Source organism: Schistocerca serialis, chromosome 12, assembly GCF_023864345.2.
Source record: "Schistocerca serialis cubense isolate TAMUIC-IGC-003099 chromosome 12, iqSchSeri2.2, whole genome shotgun sequence".
Classification (NCBI taxonomy): Eukaryota; Metazoa; Arthropoda; class Insecta; order Orthoptera; family Acrididae; genus Schistocerca; species Schistocerca serialis.
In genome coordinates this window covers 32957393-32974177 of record NC_064649.1, presented here as the reverse complement: position 1 = coordinate 32974177, position 16785 = coordinate 32957393, and positions in this window count along the sequence as shown.

The following is a 16785-nucleotide window of genomic DNA, read 5'->3' as shown; positions in this document are numbered from 1 at the left end:
TTGAATTGTGTTTCTATCATTTGTAGTTTTTGAGAAATAAATGTTTGAAATCTGCTCTTTCTTTTTGAAACGCCCTGTATAATAGAACAGCGTTGTGTAGAACCTGTTGCCAGCGATGCGGAAGGCGTAGTATACCGCTAGCAGAGCCTGTTCTCAAAAATGTTCAAATGTGTGTGAAATCTTATGGGACTTAACTGCTAAGGTCATCAGTCCCTGAGCTTACACACTACTTAACCTAAATTATCCTAAGGACAAACACACACACCCATGCCCGAGGGAGGACTCGAACCTCCGCCGGGATCAGCCGCACAGTCCATGACTGCAGCGCCCGAGACCGCTCGGCTAACCCCGCGCGGCAGAGCCTGTTCTATTATACACTCCTGGAAATGGAAAAAAGAACACATTGACACCGGTGTGTCAGACCCACCATACTTGCTCCGGACACTGCGAGAGGGCTGTACAAGCAATGATCACACGTACGGCACAGCGGACACACCAGGAACCGCGGTGTTGGCCGTCGAATGGCGCTAGCTGCGCAGCATTTGTGCACCGCCGCCGTCAGTGTCAGCCAGTTTGCCGTGGCATACGGAGCTCCATCGCAGTCTTTAACACTGGTAGCATGCCGCGACAACGTGGACGTGAACCGTATGTGCAGTTGACGGACTTTGAGCGAGGGCGTATAGTGGGCATGCGGGAGGCCGGGTGGACGTACCGCCGAATTGCTCAACACGTGGGGCGTGAGGTCTCCACAGTACATCGATGATGTCGCCAGTGGTCGGCGGAAGGTGCACGTGCCCGTCGACCTGGGACCGGACCGCAGCGACGCACGGATGCACGCCAAGACCGTAGGATCCTACGCAGTGCCGTAGGGGACCGCACCGCCACTTCCCAGCAAATTAGGGACACTGCTGCTCCTGGGGTATCGGCGAGGACCATTCGCAACCGTCTCCATGAAGCTGGGCTACGGTCCCGCACACCTCCAGTGGTGTCGCGACAGGCGTGAATGGAGGGACGAATGGAGACGTGTCGTCTTCAGCGATGAGAGTCGCTTCTGCCTTGGTGCAAATGATGGTCGTATGCGTGTTTGGCGCCGTGCAGGTGAGCGCCACAATCAGGACTGCATACGACCGAGGCACACAGGGCCAACACCCGGCATCATGGTGTGGGGAGCGATCTCCTACACTGGCCGTACACCACTGATGATCGTCGAGGGGACACTGAATAGTGCACGGTACATCCAAACCGTCATCGAACCCATCGTTCTACCATTCCTAGACCGGCAAGGGAACTTGCTGTTCCAACAGCACAATGCACGTCCGCATGTATCCCGTGCCACCCAACGTGCTCTAGAAGGTGTAAGTCAACTACCCTGGCCAGCAAGATCTCCGGATCTGTCCCCCATTGAGCATGTTTGGGACTGGATGAAGCGTCGTCTCACGCGGTCTGCACGTCCAGCACGAACGCTGGTCCAACTGAGGCGCCAGGTAGAAATGGCATGGCAAGCCGTTCCACAGGACTACATCCAGCATCTCTACGATCGTCTCCATGGGAGAATAGCAGACTGCATTGCTGCGAAAGGTGGATATACACTGTACTAGTGCCGACATTGTGCATGCTCTGTTGCCTGTGTCTATGTGCCTGTGGGTCTGTCAGTGTGATCATGTGATGTATCTGACCCCAGGAATGTGTCAATAAAGTTTCCCCTTCCTGGGACAATGAATTCACGGTGTTCTTATTTCAATTTCCAAGAGTGTATTTTCCACACGTACTGCAAAAACGATATAAATAATGAATCGTCGAATAGTTGGAATCGGTAACTAGAAGCAACCTATGTAGGAGGTCATTTCTAGTTACCGATTCCAATATTAATGTTTGTTGCGCAAAAATCTTATAACATATCAGAAACGTGCATAAAAACGATCTTGTTAGTGAACTACAGAATACGACTAGACTTTCAAAAAATGACAATCTTTACACACATTACTGCACACCCAAAGAAATAAAATGCAGAAAAGATCAAACCTTGCAACCGATAACTATACTACACGAAAGTCACACTAGCTGCAGTAGCTCCAAATAACATTCAGTAAAATCGATACACCAGGAGCGACAGTAAAAATAAGACAACTGTATCAAAAACATCAAAAAAGAAAACGTAATAGTGGCTACATAAAAAGAAACTTACCGCATATGGACGTCCAAAGGAGTCAAAGATCGAGAATGACAAGAGCGAAATAAGAAAATTACAAGAAATAATAATAATGTTAGAAGGTCAAACGAGAGAAGCAAAATCCAGAGTAACCAATGCAAAAATAATAAGAAACACAAACTCCAGGCACGAATGAGGTACCACTCAAATCAGTTCTTCCAGTCCTCAATCAGACGCAAAATTTCTAAAATAATAATAAAAAAAATGAAACCACGAGTCAAACACATAAACCCTCCGGCAAAGACACAGTAATACCCATCGGCCAACCATTGTAACCAGAAAATATTAAAACGACAGAAAAACCTCCCTCCAGAGAAACCAAACAAGTAGCACTCGCACAATACAGTAACATAAAAAAAAACGCAACGTAAAGTAAGAAAAAAGTATCAGACCCACCAACACTTAACTAACAAAACGAGGCCTGTACATTTTGCTGACTATTTTCATAACCCCCCATGAACCATGGACCTTGCCGTTGGTGGGGAGGCTTGCGTGCCTCAGCGATACAGATAGCTGTGCCGTAGGTGCAACCACAACGGAGGGGTAACTGTTGAGAGGCCAGACAAACGTGTGGTTCCTGAAGAGGGGCAGCAGCCTTTTCAGTAGTTGCAGGGGCAACAGTCTGGATGATTGACTGATCTGGCCTTGTAACACTAACCAAAATGGCCTTGCTTTTCTGGTACTGCGAACGGCTGAAAGCCATGGGAAACTACAGCCGTAATTTTTCCCGAGGGCATGCAGCTTTACTGTATGGTTAAATGATGATGGCGTCCTCTTGGGTAAAATATTCCGGAGGTAAAATAGTCCCCCATTCAGATCTCCGGGCGGGAACTACTCAGGAGGACGTCGTTATCAGGAGAAAGAAAACTGGCGTTTTACGGATCGGAGCGTGGAATGTCAGACCCCTTAATCGGGCAGGTAGGTTAGAAAATTTAAAAAGGGAAATGGATAGGTTAAAGTTAGATATAGTGGGAATTAGTGAAGTTCGGTGGCAGGAGGAACAAGACTTTTGGTCAGGTGAATACAGGGTTATAAATCCAAAATCAAATAGGGGTAATGCAGGAGTAGGTTTAATAATGAATAAAAAAAATAGGAGTACGGGTAAGCTACTACAAACAGCATAGTGAACGCATTATTGTGGCCAAGATAGACACGAAGCCCACGCCTACTACAGTAGTACAAGTTTATATGCCAACTAGCTCTGCAGATGACGAAGAAATTGATGAAATGTATGATGAGATAAAAGAAATTATTCAGGTAGTGAAGATAGGCGAAAATTTAATAGTCATGGGTGACTGGAATTCGAGAGTAGGAAAATGGAGAGAAGGAAACATAGTAAGTGAATATGGACTGGGGCTAAGAAATGAAAGAGGAAGCCGCCTGGTAGAATTTTGCACATAGCATAACTTAATCGCAGCTAACACTTGGTTCAATAATCATTAAGGAAGGTTGTATACATGGAAGAATCCTGGAGATACTAAAAGGTATCAGGTAGATTATATAATGGTAAGACAGAGATTTAGGAACCAGGTTTTAAATTGTAAGACATTTCCAGGGGCAGATGTGGACTCTGACCACAATCTATTCGTTATGAACTGTAGTTAAAACTGAAGAAACTGCAAAAAGGTGGGAATTTAAGGAGATGGGACCTGGATAAACTGACTAAACCAGAGGTTGTACAGAGTTTCAGGGGAACAATTGACAGGAATGGGAGAAAGAAATACTGTAGAGGAAGAAAGGGTAGCTTTGAGGGGTGAAATAGTGAAGGCAGCAGAGGATCAAATAGGTAAAAGGACGAGGGCTAGTAGAAATCCTTGGGTAACAGAAGAAATATTGAATTTAATTGATGAAAGGAGAAAATATAAAAATGGAGTAAATTAAGCAGGCAAAAAGGAATACAAACGTCTCAAAAATGAGATCGACAGGAAGTGCAAAATGGCTAAGCAGGGATGGCTAGAGGACAAATGTAAGGATGTAGAGGCTTATCTCACTAGGAGTAAGATAGATACTTCCTACAGGAAAATTAAAGAGACCTTTAGAGAAAGGAGAACCACTTGCATGAATATCAAGAGCTCAGATGGAAACCCAGTTCTAAGCAAAGAAGGGAAAGCAGAAAGGTGGAAGGAGTATAGAGAAGGTCTATACAAGGGCGATGTACTTGAGGACAATATTATGGAAATGGAAGAGGATGTAGGTGTAGATGAAATGGGAGATATGGTACTGCGTGAAGAGTTTGACAGAGCACTGAAAGACCTGAGTCTAAACAAGGCCCCCGGATTAGACACCATTCCATTAGAACTACTGACAGCGTTGGGAGAGCCAGTCCTGACAAAACTCTACCATTTGGTGAGCAAGATGTATGAGTGAGGCGAAATACCCTCAGACTTCAAGAAGAATATAATAATTCCAGTCCCTAAGAAAGCAGGTGTTGACAGATGTGAAAATTACCGAACTATCAGTTTAATAAGTCACAGCTGCAAAGTGCTAACGCGAATTCCTTACAGACGAATGGAAAAACTGATGGAAGCCAACCTTGGGGAAGATCAGTTTGGATTCTGTAGAAATGTTGGAACACGTGAGGCAATACTGACCCTACTACTTATCTTAGAAAAAAGATTAAGGAAAGGCAAACCTACGTTTATAGCATTTGTAGACTTAGAGAAAGCTTTTGACAATGTTGACTGGAATACTCTCTTTCAAATTCTGAAGGTGGCAGGGGTAAAATACAGGGAGCGAAAGGCTATTTACAATTTGTACAGAAAGCAGATGGCAGTTATAAGAGTCGAGGGGTATGAAAGGGAAGCAGTGGTTGGGAAAGGAGTGAGACAGGGTTGTAACCTATCCCCGATGTTATTCAATCTGCATATTGAGCAAGCAATAAAGGAAACAAAAGAAAAGTTCGGAGTAGGTATTAAAATCGATGGAGAAGAAATAAAAACTTTGAGGTTCGCCGATGACATTGTAATTCTGTCAGAGACAGCAAAGGACTTAGAAGAGCAGTTGAACGGAATGGACAGTGTCTTGAAAGGAGGATACAAGATGAACATCAACAAAAGCAAAACGAGGACAATGGAATGTAGTCGAATTAAGTCGGGTGATGCTGAGGGAATTAGATTAGGAGAAGAGACACTTAAAATAGTAAAGGAGGTTTGCTATTTAGGGAGCAAAATAACTGATGATGGTCGAAGTAGAGAGGATATAAAATGTAGACTGGCAATGGCAAGGAAAGCGTTTCCGAAGAAGAAAAATTTGTTAACATCGAGTATAGATTTAAATGTCAGGAAGTCGTTTCTGAAAGTATTTGTATGGAGTGTAGCTGTGTATGGAAGTGAAACGTGGACGATAAATAGTTTAGACAAGAAAAGAACAGAAGCTTTCGAAATGTAGTGCTACAGAAGAATGTTGAAGATTAGATGGGTAGATCACATAACTAATGAGGAGGTATTGAATAGAATTGGGGAGAAGAGGAGTTTGTGGCACAACCTGACTAGAAGAAGGGATCGGTTGGTAGGACATGTTCTGAGACATCGAGGGATCACCAATTTAGTATTGGAGGGCAACGTGAAGGGTAAAAATCGTAGAGGGAGACCAAGAGATGAATACACTAAGCAGATCAGAAGGATGTAGGCTGCAGTAGGTACCGGGAGATGAAGAAGCTTGCACTGGATAGAGCGGCATGGAGAGCTGCTTCAAACCAGTCTCAGCGCTGAAGACCACAACAACAACAACTTTCATTAATGCAAGAAATAAACAATAACCTTTAGGAATACTTTTCCTCCAACAGTATTCGTCCAAATGGCCTTGCAACACTGAAATCCACCTCTTTCCCCGCAATGACAGCCAGTGATTCCAAAAATTTTATAGTTGATTTACGGTCACTCATTTTCTGAAGCAGAATTTTCGTAGTTAAAACAACTGACTCATCCATAACGAACAGCGTGAGAAATCAAGACCTTATAAATCACGACTACTTATAAACCAGGACTACTTTCATTAACAACAGATGCCGAAAACAAATTACGAGATGAAAACAATAGAATCTACATCGAATTTTTAATACACGAGCGTCACGTGGAAATCCAGAGAAATCATTTAACGTTCATCGACAGCAATCTGCGGCACAAACAAAATAACATCACACATTACGTCATTGGCCAAGGCCGACGGGTGGTATCGGACCCTAGAATTGACCCCAACTTGAGCGTCCACCATTCAAACAGGACGTGCCGCCCTGCGACTTGCATGTGTTTGTTTCGCTAAAACAATCTCTTAAAGGGAAGCGCTTCAACTCGGACTACGAACTGTCGCCGCCAAGGAATTCTGGGAAACAAGGAATCCTTCAGTTCGTGGAACGGTGCGATATTTGAACTCAGGCCTCTGGTGATTACTTTTGAATGCTCACTTATATCCACAGTGTTGTTTCGTACCTATTATTTTGAACACCCCCCATACACAGCTCAAAAAATTGAAAAACCAAAGGAAGTACTGGCCACACCGATACAATGCTCTGAATATCAAATGTAGTTCAGGTGCACCGAGCGAGTCGGCGCAGTGGTTAGCATACCGGAGTCGCATTTGGGGAGGACGACGGTTCAAACCTATCTCTGGCCATCCTAATTTAAGCTTTCCGTAATTTCCCTAAATCGCTTGAGGCAAGTGTCGGAATGGTTCCTTAGAAAAGGCACAGCCGACGTCCTTCCCCCTTCTTCCCTAATCCGATGGGGCCGATGAAACCGCTGTCTGGTCCCCTCCGCCACATCAACCAACAAACCGACATACACTACTGGTCATTAAAATTGCTACACCACGAAGGTGACGTGCTACAGACGCGAAATTTAACCGACAGGAAGAAGATGCTGTGATACGCAAATGATTAGCTTTTCAGAGCATTCACACAAAGTTGGCGCCGGTGGCGACACCTACAACATGCTGACATGAGGATAGTTTCCAACCGATTTCTCATACACAAACAGCAGTTGACCGGCGTTGCTTGATGAAACGTTGTTGTGATGCCTCGTGTAAGGAGGAGAAATGCGTACCATCACGTTTCCGACTTTGATAAAGGTCGGATTGTAGCCTATCGCGATTGCGGTTTATCGTATCGCGACATTGCTGCTCGCGTTGGTCGAGACCTAATGACTGTTAGCAGAATATGGAATCGGTGGGTTCAGGATGGTAATATGGAACTCCGAGCTGGATCCCAACGGCCTCGTATCACTAGCAGTCGAGATGATAGGCATCTTATCCGCATGGCTGTACGGATCGTGCAGCCAAGTCTCGATCCCCGAGTCAACAGATGGGGACGTTTGTAAGACAACAACCATCTGCACGAACAGTTTGACGACGTTTGCACCAGTACGGACTATCAGCTCGGAGACCATGGCTGCGGTTACCCTTGACGCTGCATCACACACAGGAGCGCCTGTGATGGTGTACTCGACGACGAACCTGGGTGCACGAATGGCAAAACGTCATTTTTTCGGATGAATACAGGTTCTGTTTACAGCATCGTGATGGTCGCATCCGTGTTTGGCGACATCGCGGTGAACGCACATTGGAAGCGTGTATTCGTCATCGCCATACTGGCGTATCACCCGGCGTGATGGTATGGGGTGCCATTGGTTACACGTCTCGGTCACCTCTTGTTCGCATTGACGGCACTTTGAACAGTGGACGTTACATTTCAGATGTGTTACGACCCGTGGCTCTACCCTTCATTCGATCCCTGCGAAACCCTCCATTTCAGTAGGATAATGCGCGACCGGATGTTGCAGGTCCTGTACGGGCCTTTCTGGATACAGAAAATGTTCGACTGCTGCCCTAGCCAGCACATTCTCCAGATTTCTCACCAATTGAAAACGTCTGGTCAATGGTGGTCGAGCAACTGGCTCTTCACAATACCCCAGTCACTTCTCTTGATGAACTGTGGTATCGTGTTGAAGCTGCGTGGGCAGCTGTACCTGTACACGCCATTCAAGCTCTGTTTGACTCAATGCCCAGGCGCATCAAGGCCGTTATTACGGCCAGAGGTGGTTGTTCTGGGTACTGATTTCTCAGGATCTGTGAACCCAAACTGCGTGAAAATGTAATCACATGTCAGTTCTAGTATAATATATTTGTCCAATGAATACCCGTTTATCATCTGCATTTCTTTTGGTGTAGCAATTTTAATGGCCAGTAGTGTAGTTCAGCTGTGATTTGTCTTTAGCTCTCCCAACACGGACATAAATTCTTCGAATTCTACAGCCCTTTTTGAGCACTTTTGGAGGAACGAGCAGGACCCACAAATTTTGGACTTACTCTTTCTCCTGCTGAGAAACTACTCATTACAATATGGTAAGCTGGCGCAAATGTTTGAGCGACGTTAAGAATGCCACTATGATTTTTTTTTAGTAAGATCAGCTATACTCTGTTCATCAGAAGAATAAACCTCATGTAAACAAACACAGGCGCGATGACTTATCAGTACCCGTAGCTTCCAAACACTGGTGGTGTTCCACTCTTAGAAGCAGAGCCAACATTACTGTATCACTGCAAATGAAACTTTAAGACATTCTGATGTATTGACAGCCATCAACGTTTTTCATAATCATACTTCAGCTACGTAATTTTTATTTAAAAAATCGTGTACACTCACAGACTCAGTAAGCACTACTTGTGCTCTGATTGTCTCACTGTTCATACGTACCGCGAAAATGGATGACACTGCTTCCTGCTTCGTAGTGAAACACGGCCACGGACAGAGTTAATGGCTAGAAAAAAGTTATTGTTGATGTCTTCACAAACATTAGCCTAACTGGTAGCGCCGTTGCTTGGCAGCGCATTGGATGATGATTGGAAACCAGTTGCGGTCAAAAAAATTTTGAAATCTTTTAAATCTGGTTCAAATGGCTCTAAGCACTATGGGACTTAACATCTGAGGTCATCATTCCCCTAGACTTAGAACTCCTTAAACCTAACTAACCTATGGACATCACACACATCCATGTCCGAGGCAGGATTCGAACCTACGAACCGTAGCAGTAGCGCGGTTCCACACTGAAGCGACTAGAACCGCTCGGTCACAACGGCCGGCTATTTAAATATGAAATTTATCAATATGTAGTAATTAAATCAGACTTAAACATCATTGTTTTTCAAGAAAAATGCACGTCTTCCGGTTTCCAATTACATATTACTCGCAGGATTCTGGTTTTCATTGGAAATATAAATTCTTAATTACCGACATTTTATAAAAGAGTGTTAAAGATTATTGAAGTTAAGAAAACATTACACAATTAAATTTTTTGGAGAAAAATGAAAAATCAAATACTCTTTGTTTGAATATGCCCACTGTTTTACAGGACAGATGTGGTCTCATAGGGGATAGAGTTGTAAGCGACGTAGAAACACGGAAAATAATTTTCACGGCGTCGAGGACACTGAACAAATGGTGCATTTTTACAGTTGTTACCTACCACTGCTATCTGAAACCAATAGAATTGATCTGGAGCTAAGTTAAGGGATTTGTCGCGAGAAATAACAAGAACTTTAAGCTGCCAAATTTACTGGAACTAATGCGCGAAGCTTTGTGACACGTCACTGCCGAACGATTCCGCAATGGAGAACAGCACGTTATAAAAGAGGAGGTGAAGGAAATGTGGACTTCTCGGTGGCTTAGGATTCTGTTGTTGATCGCCTAGGTTATTAGCGTAGCAGTACTAAAATTCACCGCTTTCCTCGGAGTCCGACATGCAAGAAGTTCAGAGATTACCAGACGACTGACTGTAACACCCTTCAGTGCCTTGAACATTCAACTACATGGTGAAATCCCAGCAGTGCGCTTTTCGCCACACATAGCTCGTGCAGAAAAATTACCCTTGTTAAAGTCAGTAATTTTCATCACTCTTGATTTTAATTACAGTACTATGTTAGCTAAGATCGAAAGCATGTTTTCCTTCAGATCATCTATGAAGCGTATCGCATGAGCTTTACCATTATTTCCTTCTGTTTGAAAATTAAATGACATTCAAGGCTATATTGTTCTCTGCTCGTCTCTTGTCTTTTGTCGCGTCGGATGTACGGTGCCGATCATTGGGCACCTTGACATACAAAATTGTGGTGAGTTCGTCGTCTCACGCTGAACAGCTTACCAGATCGTAATTTGCACGCTCCAAGTAATTCTGTGTTTAACTAAGAATATTGTTGAAACTTATAGTGGCATGGGTAGCTGCCGAAGACGATTTTGAACTTGGTTCCACAGTGGCTGTTTCAAGGAGGCTGATGTTCCTCATTTCGTTTCTCTTCATTTGTGGATTGTGTGTTTTAAGTGGTTTTCATGCAAGTTTTGACTTGTTTTAGGACATATTGCCCGTTTGGGGACTGGTGGCCGTAGTGTACGCGCCCGGCAGCCGTAGAGTTAATGGTTTAATCATTTGTCATGGCAGGATTTGGTATGTTTATGTAATGTTGGAAGTGCCTTAAGGCAACTGCAAGTGATCTCTAAGTTTCTGCTAATTTACTGGGAGACGAGTATTGTTAGAGTATTGCTCCATAAGAATTTGGGGGCATGCTTCTTATATTTCCAGTGTGGTTGTGATTTGACCTTGTTTTCATTGCAATCTATTTCTGCTGCAGGCCATTTGTTATGTCTGCTCGTTTCCTGGTGTCGGTGCCGTTATGGATTCTTGTCAGTGTTGTGACTTGGCAAGACAGCCAAGCCACTATGAGATAGCCGAAAGGCACGCGTTTAAGCTCACGCAGGCTGGCGTGAGGTCTGGAACAGTTAAAGGAGTTGAGTCTAGTAAAAAAAGTACGTAGCTTCTGGAATACTTAACTTTAATCCATAATTGGTGGACATCGGTCTGACGGTACATGCATCACAAGATAAATAGCAAATGATAATGGCGCCTTGCTCGGGCGTAGCAAATGACGTAGCTGAAGGCTATGCTAACTATCGTCTCGGCAAATGAGAACGTAATTTGTCAGTGAACCATTGCTAGCAAAGTCGGCTGTACAACTGGGACGAGTGCTAGAAGTCTCTCTAGACCTGCCGTGTGGCGGCGCTCGGTCTGCAATCACAGATACGCGACGTATACTACCGGCCCGCGGCCGATTTAAAGGCTACCACCTAGCAAGTGTGATGTCTGGCGGTGACACCACAGTCAGGACCGCGCATTGTGAGGCCGGTCGACTATATATCAATATATACCGCCTGCTATGTGAGCCTGTGCACAAGCCGTGGGGAGTGAACGCTCGTATTGCCTGCCGGCCGTAGCGTTATATTGCTTCCGAATGCTGTGGGCCTTAAGGCTATTCTTCAAAGTCAAGTGAGGCCGCTTTGTTAATATTAGCGTTTCTGTGAGTTATTTTACTGGTTATTACTGTTGTTGTTGTTGTTGTTGTGGTCTTCAGCCCTGACACTGGTTTGATGCAGCTCTACATGCTACTCTATCCAGTGCAAGCTTCTTCATCTCCCAGTACCTACTGCAGCCTACATTCTTCTGAATCTGCTTAGTGTATTCATCTCTTGGTCTCCCTCTACGATTTTTACCCTCCACGCTGCCCTCAAATACTAAATTGTTGATCCCTTGATGCCTCAGAATATGCCCTACCAACCGATCCCTTCTTCTAGTCAAGTTGTGCCACAAACTCCTCTTTTCCCTAATTCTGTTCAGTACCTCCTCATTAGTTATGTGATCCACCAATCTAATCTTCAGCATTCTTCAGTAGCACCACATTTCGAAAGCTTCTATTCTCTTCTTGTCTAAACTACTTATCGTCCATGACTCACTTCCATACATGGCCACACTCCATACAAATACTTTCAGAAACGACTTCCTGACACTTAAATCAATACTCGATGTTAACAAATTTCTCTTCTTCAGAAACGCTTTCCTTGCCATTGCCAGTCTACATATTATCTCCTCTCTACTTCGACCATCATCAGTTATTTTGCTCCCCAAATAGCAAAACTCCTTTACTACTTTAAGTGCCTCATTTCCTAATCTAATTCCCTCAGCATCACCCGGCTTAATTCGACTACATTTCATTATCCTTGTTTTGCATTTGTTGATGCTCATCTTATATCCTCCTTTGAAGACACTGTCCATTCCGTTCAACTGCTCTTCCAAGTCCTTTGCTGTCTCTGACAGAATTACAATGTCATCAGCGAACCTCAAAGTTTTTATTTCTTCTCCATGGATTTTAATACCTACTCCTAACTTTTCTTTTGTTTCCTTTACTGCTTGCTCAATATACAGATTGAATAGAATCGGGGAGAGCCTACAACCCTGTCTCACTCCCTTCCCAACCACTGCTTACCCTTTCATGTCTTTCGACTCTTATAACTGCCAACTGCTTTCTGTACAAATTGTACAGCCTTTCGCTCTCCATATTTTACCCCTGCCACCTTCAGAATTTGAAAGAGAGTATTCCAGTCAACATTGTCAAAGGCTTTGTCTAAGTCTACAAATGCTAGAAACGTAGGTTTGCCTTTCCTTAACCTTTCTTCTATGATAAGTCGTAGGGTCAGTATTGCCTCACGTGTTCCAACATTTCTACAGAATCCAAACTGATCTTCCTCGAGGTTGTCTTCTACCAGTTTTTCCATTCGTCTGTAAAGAATTCGCGTTAGTATTTTGCAGCTGTGACTTGGCCATTCTTATTCAACACTTATGTTAATCATTTGTGTGTCTTTAACGAATGTGCAACTTGTTATTTTTCCTATGTGCCAGTTTTGCGACCTTGGTTGGCCACTTTGCATTTTTAGTGTAAGCGTGTTCACTGTGGACCTTTATGTGGGCAGTTCAGTTTTATTAAGCTTTAAGATCTTTGTTTTTTTTAAATGAAGTTGTGGTATTATGTGGCTGTGTAAATTGGGTTGGAAGTGTATAGTGTTACTAGCCTTTGAGATATGGTTAAACAAGAACGATTGTTTATGATTGATTGTTCACCATGCCTACTATCTATGTTTTGGTTGTGGATGCAAAATATGATTCTTATTCGTGTTTATGTAATTCAATTAAAGTTAAAATTTGTATATTGCATCAGTAAGAGGCCAAATGTCCGAATTGAAGTTTATGATAAAGTCTGTTTTGAGTCAAATTAAAATTGTAAAACAATCACAAGCTTGTTCATCGCCAGAGGTCCTCAGCTTCCTATTTTCTTTAAATAACTGTTGTGAGATTGTAATTCTGATTTTCTAAAGAACTGAGTAGTAACACAGTTCAAATACATAGTGTAATGTTTACATGAGGTTTATTCTTACGATGAATGGAGAATAGTATGGTATTTTATTCAGTGTGGTACATATAAAAATAATGGATATACAGGGCGATCAAAAAGTCAGTATAAATTTGAAAACTTAATAAACCACGGAATAATGTAGATAGAGAGGTAAAAATTGACACACATGCTTGGAATGACATGGGGTTTTATTATAACCGAAAAAAAACAAAGTTCACAAAATGTCCGACAGATGGCTCTGGACAGCAAAACGTCAGTGACTGAGCATGACAATCGTGTATAAAAGGAGCTGTAATGAGAGAGAGAATCAGATACACCAGCAGTCGCAGCATGTTGACGTTACCTGAAAAGGCGCTTTTAGTGAAGCTGTATTATCAGAATGGGGAATGTGCTAGTTCAGCGTTACGATCCTATCGCCATAGGAAGGGGATTCGAACGGGTAAAGGTCCGTTGACAAATGCAGCTGTGGTGAGTGTGGTGTCACCGCCAGACACCACACTTGCTAGGTGGTAGCTTAAATCGGCCGCGGTCTATTAGTACATGTCGGACCCGCGTGTCGCCACTGTCAGGATCGCAGACCGAGCGCCACCACAAGGCAGGTCTCGAGATACGGACTAGCACTCGCCCCAGTTGTACGGACGACATTGCTAGCGACTACACGGACGAAGCATCGCTCATTAGCCGAGCAGATAGTTAGAATAGCCTTCAGCTAAGTCCATGGCTACGACCTAGCAAGGCGCCATTAGCCTTACATAGTTTGATAGTTATCGTATGAAATGTCTCATCAACAACGCTGTAAACAAATGGTGGATTAAAGTTAAATATTCTAGCAGCTACGTACTTTTCTTTATAGCATTTATGAAGTATCATGTTTCAGACCATCAAGTCAGCCTGCTTGCTTAATGGCCGCCTCCCTTAAAAAATGTGCGTAGTGTTGACAATCTGTCAACACTACAGTGAGAATGATTTCGAAATTCGAAGCCACGGGTTGTTTAGATGATAGACCCCGTAGTGGCCGACCGAGTACAAGGCGTAATGCTGCTGAGACAGTTCAGGAAAAAGGGAGACTGTGGCGGGTTCGTCTATGCACGGGGAAGTCAGCGCTCGTGCAGTCGCACGTCGCACCGGCATTCCATACACTACTGTTTGGTTAGCACTTAGGCGTACCCTCCGATGCTATCCGTACAAAATCCATCGGCATCATGAACTGTTACCTGGCGCTTTAGTGAAGCGGAGGGCATTTGCGGTGTGGGCGTTTCAAAAGATAGCGGAAGATGACGATAGGTTGAGTAACGTGTTGTGGACCGACGAAGCTCATCTCATGCTCCGAGGGTCTGTCAACGCCCACAACTGCAGAATTTGGGCTACCGAAAATCCTAGAACTGTCATGGAAATTCCGTTGGAGAACGAGAACGTCACAGTATGGGTTGGATTTATCACATCTACCGCTATCGGGCTTTTTTTCTTCGAGGAAATGCGTGGTTCTGGTTTTGTAACTGCTACCGTGACGGGTGAGAGGTACGCCGATATGTTACAGAATCGCATCATCCCCAGCCTGGCTGATAAACACCTGCTGGAACGTACGATGTTTATGGAGGATGGTGCTCCACCCCATATTGCTAGACGCGCGAAAGAGATCTTTCTTTCGTTTGTTCAGCCGCCACTTTCGTCATGCTTGGTCTCCCAGGTCCCCGTACCTCAGTCCGTGCGATTATTGGCTTTGGGGTTACCTGAAGTCGCAAGTGTATCGTGATCGGCCGACATCTCTAGGGATGCTGAAAGACAACATCCGACGCCAGTGCCTCACCATAACTCCGGACGTGCTTTACAGTGCTGTTCACAATATTATTCCTCGCCTACAGCTATTGTTGAGGAATGATGGTGGACATATTGAGCATTTCCTGTAAATAACATCATCTTTGCTTTGTCTTACTTTGTTATGCTAATTATTGCTATTCTGATCAGATGAAGCGCCATCTGTCGGACATTTTTTGAACTTTTGTATTTTTTTGGTTCTAATAAAACCCCATGTCATTCCAAGCATGTGTGTCAATTTTTACCTGTCTATCTACATTATTCCGTGAATTATTCAGTTTTCAAATTTATACTGACTTTTGATCACCCGGTAAATTAATAAAAGTAGGATAGTGCAAGGTATTTCAAAAAGAATATACATATTACGAAGTATTATTATGATCTAAAGGAAACAAGGACATTTGCTACTTTTGGGCACTGAAACACATCAATGGGGAAAGCTGAAAATTGGTGCTGTACTAGGACTCGAACCTGGGTTTTTCCGTTTCTCGGGAACGATTATCTTGACTGCTTCGGCGTCCAGACCAGGACTGCAGTGCAGCAGATCGCTGCGAGTAGTGAGGATAATGCGCAGGGGCATTATGTCAGTTTTATGTGGATAATTTGGAAATTTGACTCGGTCTGTGACCTGTCGGGACGGCCAAGGCGATGACGGTGACCATTCGCAAGAAGCAGAAAAATTAGTGTTCAAGTCCCAGTCTCGCACAAATTTTAATCTTTCCTCATTAATGTACATCAGTGGCCAAAAGCAGCTACTGTCTTTGTTTCCTTTGGATCATAATCACATATGGCTGCAGGATGAAAAATGGATTGTATTCTTTCAGTGACGACCAAAAGGACAGACACCACCATGGAGGTAGAAAAAAGGGGAGGTGGCACTACAGACGAACACAGTACGTTGTTTTGAAGCCAGAGTGGACGCCATTTTACGTAGCCCAAAACATTACCACATTTGATGAAAATAAAAAATATTTATTATGTAAAAATGAATGGATGTAAATGGGGAAGAAATGGCTTTAAATATTTTGTTATTTACTCTTTCAGTACGAACTTTGTTGTAGAACCCTTTTTTTACGTGTGGTAATAAAAATTTATTTAGACAGAAATAAGCACTTTTAAAATTACGTGAACTTTAGCAACCCTCTCATGCTGATAAATTCAAACTAACTGATTAATAACATTTATAACTTTGAAAATTATTTAAATTAATTTTTTTACGTATTTCGGCCTTGACACACATTTTCTAGATGCAGTGGGTTTTTAAATATTTACTGAATTCTTTCCCGGCGTTAGCTATGGAACACAAGACTGCCTCTGTTAGCATAAAATGGTTAAATATTGCCAAGCCGACCTGAACGTTTAATTAGCATTGACAAAACACTCTTCACTATACGTTTAAGTTATTTGCTTTAGAAATTGAAAGAACCAACAGATTAACAACTTCAACGTTCATTATCCGCCTATGAATGCACAAATGTAAAACCAGTAATAAATGCAGTCAGCCTCACGATCGCTGTAAAAGAAAAATATTTCGT